Source organism: Terrapene carolina, unplaced genomic scaffold, assembly GCF_002925995.2.
Source record: "Terrapene carolina triunguis isolate 2854851 unplaced genomic scaffold, T_m_triunguis-2.0 Scaffold189, whole genome shotgun sequence".
Lineage (NCBI taxonomy): Eukaryota > Metazoa > Chordata > Testudines > Emydidae > Terrapene > Terrapene triunguis.
In genome coordinates this window covers 14,436,360-14,446,590 of record NW_020664540.1, presented here as the reverse complement: position 1 = coordinate 14,446,590, position 10,231 = coordinate 14,436,360, and the positions used below count along the sequence as shown (strand labels likewise).

General features: G+C 45.9%; 1 protein-coding gene across 2 annotated transcripts in view; it reads left to right on the top strand.

Moving 5' to 3' along the window:
• The first annotated feature begins 942 nt into the window (after nucleotides 1-942).
• FRMD6 (FERM domain containing 6) overlaps nucleotides 943-10,231 on the top strand; it is a 72,246-nt gene continuing 62,957 nt past the window's right edge. The window contains exons 1-2 of one of the 2 annotated variants that reach the window (XM_024214802.2): nucleotides 943-999; nucleotides 4,185-4,254. The gene's annotated coding sequence lies outside the window, so the exon portion shown is untranslated. The remainder of the gene's footprint in view (nucleotides 1,000-4,184; nucleotides 4,255-10,231) is intronic. The other variant, XM_024214803.3, reaches the window with a different exon arrangement.

Genomic DNA, 10,231 nt, shown 5'->3' with positions numbered 1-10,231 from the left:
TACATTCATCCCGGTTCAGCAAAGCACTTAAGTACGTGCTTAAATCCCACTGGTGCCAGTTTAGTGTTTTGCCCAATACTAACGCTTTCCTGAGTCATGCCCTAAGGTACTGCACAATATGAGTAAAGGTGGCATAATTGGACTTATGACATGACTGTTTTAGTGATGAGATAGGTGCCTGTGATGTCCATGTGGGGGGGAGGCACATACAGGGGTCCAGGAACATGGGGGGGAGATGTGTGCTAAGAGCCATTGACCCAAACTGTCAGCCCTGTATATAATGGAATCCGCTTCAAGCCAGGGGGTGCAGCTGCACCCCTAGTTCCAGCCCCTATGGGCATGTACTTGCATAATATAATCAGGCAACACAAAGTGTGGCTCTGTGCTGAAAACTACTCCACGCTGTAAGCCGCTCTCAGTGGAATTGCTCTTCAGTTTGGTTTACAACCTAATGACTGTTTGCTCTTCAAACCCGGGCACAGCTGTACTTGTCCTGGCTTTGCTGGGCTGGGCTGGGCTGGGCTGGACTGGGCGGCTTGCTCCAGAATAACAGGGGCCGGGCTTGAACCCCAGTCACCGCAGGATTCAGGCTCTGAGCCCCCGCAGTGTCCTGGGTGCGCGCTGACCCAGGCAGCCTGAGGCTCAATCCGGAGTCACTCCCGGGGCTCAGTGTAGACATCCCCTCCGAGGCTGGGGGCGGGTCAGGGCTGTACCAAGGACTGCCCTGCGGAGGGGTCCGAGGCGCAGCGGGAGGAGGAGGCAGCGGCGGCCCTGGGGGCTGTCGGCGGGGGGCGCTGCGCCGCGCCGCGCTGCCGGAGCGCCCGGGCCCTGCCCCCCGCCTCTCTCCTCCCCCGCAGCCCAGGGCTTGGTACGTTCCCGGCTGGCGGCGCCGGGGGCCGCGTTCCGGAGCTGGCCGCGCTCTGGGGCCGGCGGGAGGGCGGCGCGGCGGCCGGAGGAGCGGGCAGGCGGAGCGCGGCAGCCCGGGGGACGCTCGCCCAGGTACCGCAGCGGCTCGAACCCGGCTCGGCTGGGCCGGGGACACGATCGCCTGCGCGGGGTGGGCGAGGCGAGGGGACCGGCGTGGGAAGGGAGCCGCGGCGGGGGACGGGCGGCGGCGGCCCGGGGACCCCCTTCCGCGCCCGGCCCGGGTCCCTGCGGGGCAGAGCCCCGCTGGGCCGGCGCCCCCGGCCCCTTCCCTTCGGGGGATGCGCGCCCGGCGGCGCTTGTCACCCCGCCTGGCTGGGGCGTGGGGGCTGCGGGACGGGTCCCGGGCTGCCCCGGCGGCTCCCCGGCGGCTGGCTCTGCGGAGAAGGGCACCGGCGGGGGTCCTGTTGCGGGCGGGGGCTCTGCCGGGCTCGGGTTGTCCGAGGACCGCGGCGGGATACAGCTGTGGGAGTAGGAGGCGAGCTTTGGGCACTGGGTGTCAGGGTAATGCCGACCCCGGAGCAGCCAGGCAGGGCTGCCCTAATCCAAGGGACCCTCATATTTATAATCCAAGTCTAAAACAAAAGCTTCTTTGGAGCAGCGATTCGCTTTTTGTCTTGTGTTTACACAGTGAGGTCCTGGCCCATGCCCGGGGCTTCCAGGAGTTACTCGAAAACTAATAATAAGGGGAGGTATTGACTTCTCTTGGCACTTTGCTTGACATGCACGGGGAGTGCAAACCTGAAAACTCTTCAGGGCAGGTGCGTAGACAGTGTCTTGAACATAGAGGGCGCTGCTAAAATGCAAATAATTAAGAGCCATAGTTTCCAAAAGTGGCTAGTGATTTGGGGTGCCTCTGTGTTTGGGTGAGACCTTTAAGGGACCTGCTTTGCGGAAGGTGGGTGTTTCAGAAAATCAGACCCTTATAGGTATGTCCAGTTGAGAACCCATTGACTCCACTAAGGATTGAAGGCATAAACTGGTGAAAATGTGTCAAAACAAGGACATTTTAAAGCCCAAATGAAGGCTGGCAGTTTGTTAGACGTATCCCCTGTTAAGTTGGTGATGAACAGGAACCTTGAAATTTTTGCTAAAGCCGGTGGCTTGGTGAGAGATTTAATATGACACAAATGTAGCAGCAGAAATAGCTTCCTTTGGAAATAAAAGTCAACCCAGTTAGTAGATGCCATTATTTCTAGCAGTGTGACATTCAAAACACTTTTTGTTTTTGTCCTATAAAAGTTTGAGTTTAAATGTATTTTTTTTTATTTTGAATTTGGTAATTTGAAAAGCGGAGATGATGTAATAACATACAGACATTTTCAATGTTTTGGTTTCATAGGCATCTATTTTAATTTTGCTGTTTATTGCATGAACTACTCTTTATTGCCACAGGGTGCAATTTTAGAGATTAGTAAGTGGTGTTGGAGAAACTGCAAGTTGCTTCATTTTCCAAGAATGTTAGTCATTTCCTTTCAGTGATTTCAGGGAGTTGAAATTTAACAGCATCGGTACTTCTACAGGAAAACTTTTCCATGCTGAACTGTCATTTCGGCTCTCTGCATTTCCTAGCCTAGCTCACAGAAGCAGTTCTTGCTCCTGCACAAGTAGGCCTATTGATATCAATATAGCAGTTGGTTAATATGAGTAGGATTTACCCAAAATCCTGCTCCCATTTTAATCAATAGTTCTGCTAACCATTTTGTGGGGGTAGGAAAGGGGTCCTGAAGTGAATTATTAGTTTGATGATTTCATATCACATTATTAGGATTTTGTAGGAAAACACCTTATAAGTAAACTGATAAGACAGTTCTGTTAAAACATGTGACTAATAAAAGAAATAAAACAGATGAATCCTCTCTGGATTATGGAAGTCTGGTAGATAAAATTGCTTAGCCTTTTAATGACGCACTTTGGTGAGAAAGTGGAAATTTAGGTCCCAATCCTGCAAACATAGTTAACTTTCATCATGAGAGTAGTCCAATAGGGAGCAAGTTACCATCTAAACTGAGACATATTACCCCAAGATTTCCTAGTGTAACTAGTGATTTTTGAGTGCTTCTGTTTTGGGGTATCCTTTGGGGCTGTTCACATGAGTAAAGTTATATGTGAACATGAGTCTTTGCGGAATCAGGGCCTTAAATATTTACTCTTGTACTGAGTATTGAAAATGAAGTAATACATTTTTAGAACATAAAATGAGATATTTTTAAATCTGTATTTAAACTCTTATTGGAGTAATATATCAGCAAGAAAGAAGTCTACAGCAGAGCGCTATTATCTGGTTATTTTATCTGCATGGTATCTTCTCCAGACAGCAAAATACCTAGAGTTTGAGTTAGTGTTTTAATTGACTTGCAAGAGTACATAAAAATCTGACCAGTGGGTGACCACAGCAATCAGCACGTCTGTCACTTCTCATGGAAGCACTGCCGAAGCAGACAGGAAGGCCTGGTCTTTGCCTAAAAATTAGATTGACCTAGATACATTGCTCAGGGCTGTGAAAAATTTTGTCCTGTGTGCAATGTAGTTAGGTCGACCTAACCTCCACTGTAGATGCAGCTTGGTTGATGGAAGAATTCTTCTATAGACCTAGCTACCACTTCTTGAGGGGTGGATTTACTACAGTGACAGAGAAACCCCAGTAGCTGTCCTGCTGTAGTGTAGACATGCCCAAAGTGTGTGTTAGCAACATTGTTGGAAGGGGGAAAAGTTGAGCTGCAAGTTTAGAGTTGCTGTAGGGCAGAGGTTACGCGTGGTGGGGGGCAGTATGCTGGGTCGCATGCCCCCCAGGTTTACTGCTTGGCTTGTACTGAGCATGTCCACATGCCTTGAGCATCCTCAGTAACACTGCTGAAGCCGGGGCTGCCCTCACTCTGCTTCCCCCCTCTCCCCCCCGCCCCGTCGGCAGGCATGGGTCGTCTCTGCTGTAGGACTTAGCAGCTCTTCTAAAAATATATATATTGTACACAAAAAAAACTATATTAAAAGAACAATATTAAGGTTGCTAAGTCAAGCATTCAGAAGTTAGGAAAAACCAGAATTCAGGTTGCCTGTGCAACCTCAATTTGCCTCCTTGTGCGTGTGTATTATGATACAGTCTTTAATTACATGCCTAGCCCAGAGCTGCAGTTGCAGGGAAAGTATTGCTGAGCTGTGGGCTGGAGCGCGCTCGGTGTGAACAGAAACTTTGGTGGCTTTTAGCTGCTAAAAGTTTCTACTGAGCATGTGCAAACTGAGATTTTTTTTTTTTTCCCCAGAGGCTTATAACTTGGCTGAATTTGGGCAGTTCTTTATGGGGACAGAAAAAGGCACATCCCTCTGCCAAATGTAAGTGTTTTTTGTTGTTGTTGTTGTTTTTTGTTTTTTGTTTGTTTTTTGCTCCAAAGCCTGGGGGTGCTAGAGCTTTTCAGAAAAAAGTCAGCAGAATTTTGTAACCTGGGTAAAACAATGTATTTGTCCCTAGTCTCAGAAATGACCAGAACCATTTTGGCTTTAATTTACCCTACCCACTCCCCCCCCCCACCTCTCCCCCCCCCCCAAAAAAATCAATCTAAGGCAGACACCCAGCATGAAAAATTTCAATCCAAATGGTTAAAGTTTGGCAACTTTGTCATCAACTGAAAACAGGGTCTTATAATTAGAAGTGTCAGGCAACTTTAGTGAGAAGTGGCGTTACTTGCCCCACCTATTTAGTCAGTGTGAAGAACTTGGCTAGTGCAGCCAAAACATTTGAATATGTTAGTCTTGTTGGGACAGGAGTCGGCTTTTTTGTATGTGGCTGGGGTAGTTTACTTTCATAAGAATGTTTTCGTGCCAAGCCCAAAGCTTTTTTTCCAGCAGAAAAATTACAAAACTGTGCTGATTGAACTGCCAGACCTTTTCTATTCCTAGGTTGATTTAACAACATTTATATAAAATCTCTGAGGTCTGATCTATACTACCCACCTGAATCGGCGGGTAGAAATCGACCTCTCGGGGATCGATTTATCGCGTCCCATCGGGACGCGACAATCGATCCCCGAATCGGCGCTCTAACTCCACCAGGGGAGGTGGTAGTAAGCGCCGCCGACAAAAAGCCGCAGAAGTCGATTTTGCCGCCGTCCTCACAACGGGGTAAGTCGGCTGTGATACGTCGAATTCAGCTACGCTATTCGCGTAGCTGAATTTGCGTATCTTAAATCGACTCCCCCCTGTAGTGTAGATGTACCCTAACTCTTTTAAATGGAGGATAACTTTGTGGATTAGTTTGGCCTTTTTGGACAAAATGCTTGGAACTGAGGCAATTTCCTTTAACTCGGCTACTTTTAATGGCGAGTTCAGATTTGGACACGTGTACTTTGTTTCCAGGATCACTTTGTAAGGGAGTTCTTGGTCATATTCATTTTTAACTCTTAAGTTTATTCAAACTAAGAATTCCCCAACGAGTCCTGCATCTTGGCAGGGGGTTCGACTAGATGACCCTTGCGGTCCCTTCTAACCCTATGGTTCTGTGATTCTAAGAAATTTTCTTTTAAATCAAAATCTGCAAGCAATTATTCCTTTACATGAAAGCCAGTGCTCTGAAAAGATTAATTCAGACCAGATGTAAAAATATGTGAATTTCAAATTAAGATGATCTCAACTCCTTCTTCCCTGTTTTTTAAATGCTGTGGATCCCATATGGAATATACAAATTATGGCTGTTAAAATATCTGCCTGGTGGTTAATCTAGCTTTATGCGCTTTCTGGAAAGAGGGTTTATAATGTTTTTTTAAACAATCAGCGTTTCCCTGTTTCTGCTGAGGAAATGAAGTTTATTAACATTGTCAATTGAAACAAAGCACATTGCTGCTCTGGTTTAGTAGACGTTATTTCCAGCTGTAATGTAAGCAGCCAGTAACCTCATTTGTAGTGTGTGCTCATTGTAAGGATGCTAAATTCATACAGGATTATTTAAGAAAGGCAATATTGAGTCACTTGTAGAAAAACACCTCAGTGCCATTTTGTTTATGGCCATTTGGTTGCTCATTTATGGAATGCCATTGAAGATGATTTCAGGGGTTAAAAAGTAATTCCTTATGGTTTAATCTTTCTCCCATTTGAAGTTAGGGCAAAGCTGCCATAGACTTTAGTGAGAACAAGATTGGGCCTCAATCTTGAAGGATCAGATTCTGTTCATTTCAGCATAAATGGAGTTCACTTTATTAGGGTCTATCAAAAACCCATTAAAGTCTTTCTGGGACCCCAAAGTGGGTTGCGACCCCATTTTAATGGGGTTGCCAGGGCTGGTTTAGACTTGCAGCGGCTCGGGGCCAAAGCCCAAGGGATTCAGCCCAGGTGGCAGGGTTCAGGTTACAGGCCCCCTGGCTGGGGCTGAAGCCTTTCGGCTTTGGCTTTGACCTCTTCCCCACCTGGGGCGGTGGGGCTCAGGCGGGCTCAGGCTTTGGTCCCACCTCCTGGGGTCGGGTAGGAATTTTTTGTTGTCAGAAGGAGGTCGCGGTGCAATGAAGTCTGAGAACCCCTGTTTCAGCAGTTTTTGGATTAGGCCCATCATGTGCCTTCCAAGAAGCTTTTGGTTATCTTGCAGTGTCGATACGCATTGGACTACTTTGTAGGCAGATACTATCTTTCTCTGTTGCAACATACTAAACTGTTCTGGCTCTAGTTCTGTAGTGTTGGATGGGGGGAAATGAGATGTAGCTAATAAACAGCTGAAGAAAGTGCAGCTGATATTCATCCTGGGGAAGAATAAACAAGGAAAAGGGCAACAGTTGTCAATGCGGTTAAGAAGAGATATGAAGAGTAGTAGGAGCAATACACAGAAGGCTTTCAACAATGTAAACATTCTAGCAGGCAAGAGCATTGGAGGGGAAAAAATAGATAAACAAATTAAAAGTACTTTTATTGGACCAAAAAGGAAACATTGGTTCTTGAATTGTAAGGAGTTCAAGGCAGGATTCTTAACTATAATCCCGGTAAACAGAAGGTGAAGAAAAGACTGGTCCATTTAAAAAAGTGATGGAGAACTAGAATTCTTAGTTGGGACGAGTTTCCAAGAGATCTACTGGTATGGGGCAGCATCTCCTTTGTGAAACATCTGGATGAGAGTAATAACCCCAGTAGAAGTTCCAGTCAACTCATTAGTCTCTCTGTGGGTGCTCAAATACTACAATGATGTAAATATTTAAGTAGGGGCCAGGAGCTTGGACACAAGTAGATGAATCAATCTGTTGCAAAACCTAGCAGACCAAATGGAACTAGAGGAAAATTTTCAGCTGGACTTTCTAAGGAAATGTAAAATGTCATTTTTTTTTCTTGACTGACCCCAATGGCAACAGTTACGTTAGCAACTAGGGACAAAATGTTTTTAATTGCGGTCAGCACGTTACCTGTATGGTTTACTCTTGCCGTCACTGTGCTTGTCTGTATATAGCCTATGTGGGTGTGCAGTGCTTAATGTGTGCCAAGGCTGGGCCCCGGCACCTCTGGGCTTGGCAGTTCATAGCCCTGGCACCTCTGGGCTTGCTGCATCAGTTATGAAGGTAGAAAAGTTGCTTGAACCCCAGCACCTCTTTCATTACAGATTAAGCACTGTGTGTGTGTGTGTAAAGGAGCAGTCGTGCAGTGTACATTACTGACGAGGAAAAGGATCTATACCCAGATCCTCCAACGTATTTAGGCCTCTAACTCGCATTGATTTAAATGGAAGTTACGAGTTAAAATATCTTTGAGGTTCTGGGCTTGAGAGTATGTTGTGGAAAAATCCTTGAATCCTTCAGCTCACTGTTGGAGTCCAATGGAAAATAAACAAGGTACAGGAATGTGTCACAGACAGAGAGAATCATTTCTTTGGATTTGTATTCTGTTGTGCTAGGCACTGGGGAGATATTGTCTAGAATTCTTCAGTCCATTTTGGACACCTTTCCATTGGCTATTTAAGATATTTAAAGACAATTATCTGTACAATGTGGGATCATAACTGGGTTCTGAATATTTCCACTTATCATTTGTTGCTTATTACAGATGTGGAACAACAAATGGATTCTGCCTCCTCCTGCAGCCAAATCATAACGCCTGAACATATGACATCCCAGACATTCCCGTGGCTGTGATTTCGTAACACACTGGTTATTACTTAATTGTAGAAAGAGAAGCCGTGGAGGGAGACGTCTCTGACTCAAATGCATGCTTTCGCATATTACTTGCAGAGTTCTTTTAAAGAACCCAATTCTACACCTTCACACTGAGTAGCTGTTACTCAAGCAAGTCATCCCAGTATCTTCACTGAACTGCTCCCATGAGTAAGGGATGTCTAATGGGGTCCATGGGAAATATCCTTTTGTATACATGTTCTCTCTTTCCTGTTAGACTCGGTGTGAAAAGCTTTATGTAAGAGGCGACGTACATAGTTACGAGAGAGGCTAAAAGCTTGAATTTATTCATCATCCTTATTTTGGGCCAGATAGGGACAAAGGGCATCACCGCAGTGACTTGAGTGGGCTCGCTTGTGGCGTTAAGGCCAGATTTTTAAAGATATTTAAATGCCTAACTTCCATGGAAGTCAATGAGTTAGGTGCCTAAATACCTTTAAAAATCTGCCCAAAGGTACTGTTAATTATGAGCAAGAGTCTCCCTGTCTGGCCTCAGATGTATTAGTTCCCACTCTTCACACAGGGGGAGACAAGCTGGAATGAGGTGCCCAGCTCCCCTTGATGTCGTCTGGAACTGGGCACCTTGCTGCCCGAGGCACTTTTCTAAATCCCAGAGCTCCTGCTCTGAAAAAGAAAAAAGACGACTTGGAGGTGACCGATGAAATCTTGTGAAGGGCTTTAATAAAGCCAGCTGAGCCCACCTGGCTTCAAGACTGAGCTTGATAATTTATGGAGGGGATGGTATGATGGGACTTCCTACAATGGCATGTAATTGATCTGTGGCTGCTAGCAGCAAATATCTCCAGTGGCTGGTGATTGGACATTAGATGAGGAGGGGGTTGAGTTATTACAGAGAATTCTTTCCCAGGTGTCTGGCTGGGGGGTCTTGCCCACATGCTCAGGGTCTAACTGATCGCCAGATTTGGGGTTGGGAAGAAATTTTCCCCTGGGTCAGATTGACAGAGACCCTTGGGGTTTTTCGCCTTCCCTTGCAGCACGGGACACTGGTCACTTGCAGGTTTAAACTAGTGTAAATGATGGCTTCTCTGTAACTCAGAGTCTTTAAACCATGATTTGAGGACTTCAGCAACTCAGCCAGAGGTTCGGGGTTTATAACAAGAGTGAGTGGGTGAGGCTCTGTGGCCTGCAACTTGCAGGAGGTCAGACTAGATGATCATGAGGGTCCCTTCTGACCTTAAAGTCTAGGCGTCTGTAAATAGGAAATCAAGAGGGGACAGGATATTTTGACTAGATAACTTAGAGAGAGGGAGAGAATGCTGAAGGATTGGCCATGTGGCTAAAATAAACAAACGGGACAGACTTGTTTAGCTGAGGGCCGCCTTCTTGTCCAGCAATTCCTTATGTCTGTTCCCCCCCTTAACAATGTCATCAGAGCAGATTGGAACTTCTGGATACAAACACAGTTTAAACTGTGCCAGCTGGCCTGATACATGATACCCCCTGCCTATTAACTGCAATACTAATTGATCCAGTTAGCTCTTCTAATTCTTCTCTAATACCCAGCAGCCTCCATTTTAAACATAATTATGTCTCCCCTCCTAAGCTCCTGCCTTGTAGGATAATGGTTTCAATTCACAGATACAACACACCATCCTTAAATTGCACTATAATTGTGCTCCGCTTACCCATTCTATTGATTAATATTACATGGGTCATTTAAAAACAGGAAGAGTCACAGCCTTCAGAGTCTCCTCGCTAATTGCAGTCCTGGGGTGAATGTACCACTGCCTGTGGAAAAATATTCATTGTCCATGTAATGCCATTTTTATGCTACGCCAGGGAGAGCTCAGCTTTGCTGGGATTTATTATAAATCAGAGGGAAAGATATTGTATGTTGCAGCAGCGTTGGGTCAAATAGTAAGATTTTGTTCCTGACGTTTTTACTACTGAAGAAAATTAAAAAATGATAAACAGAGCTCTGCCTTGATATCGCTATTTAATCATTTGTAGGGGTTAAGGGTTTCTCCGTATCTTACTACTAACTGTTTCATTAGTTACGGCTATAAAGCAAAGCAACACATAGGAACTTCTGTGTCCTAAGGATACACTGGAGGGAAACAGGAGCCAAAAAAGAGTGGCACACTTACTATGGTGTAGGAAGACAACTGATCATAGGTCCTGAACTTGCTTCCCATTTGATCAGAGGCAAAGCT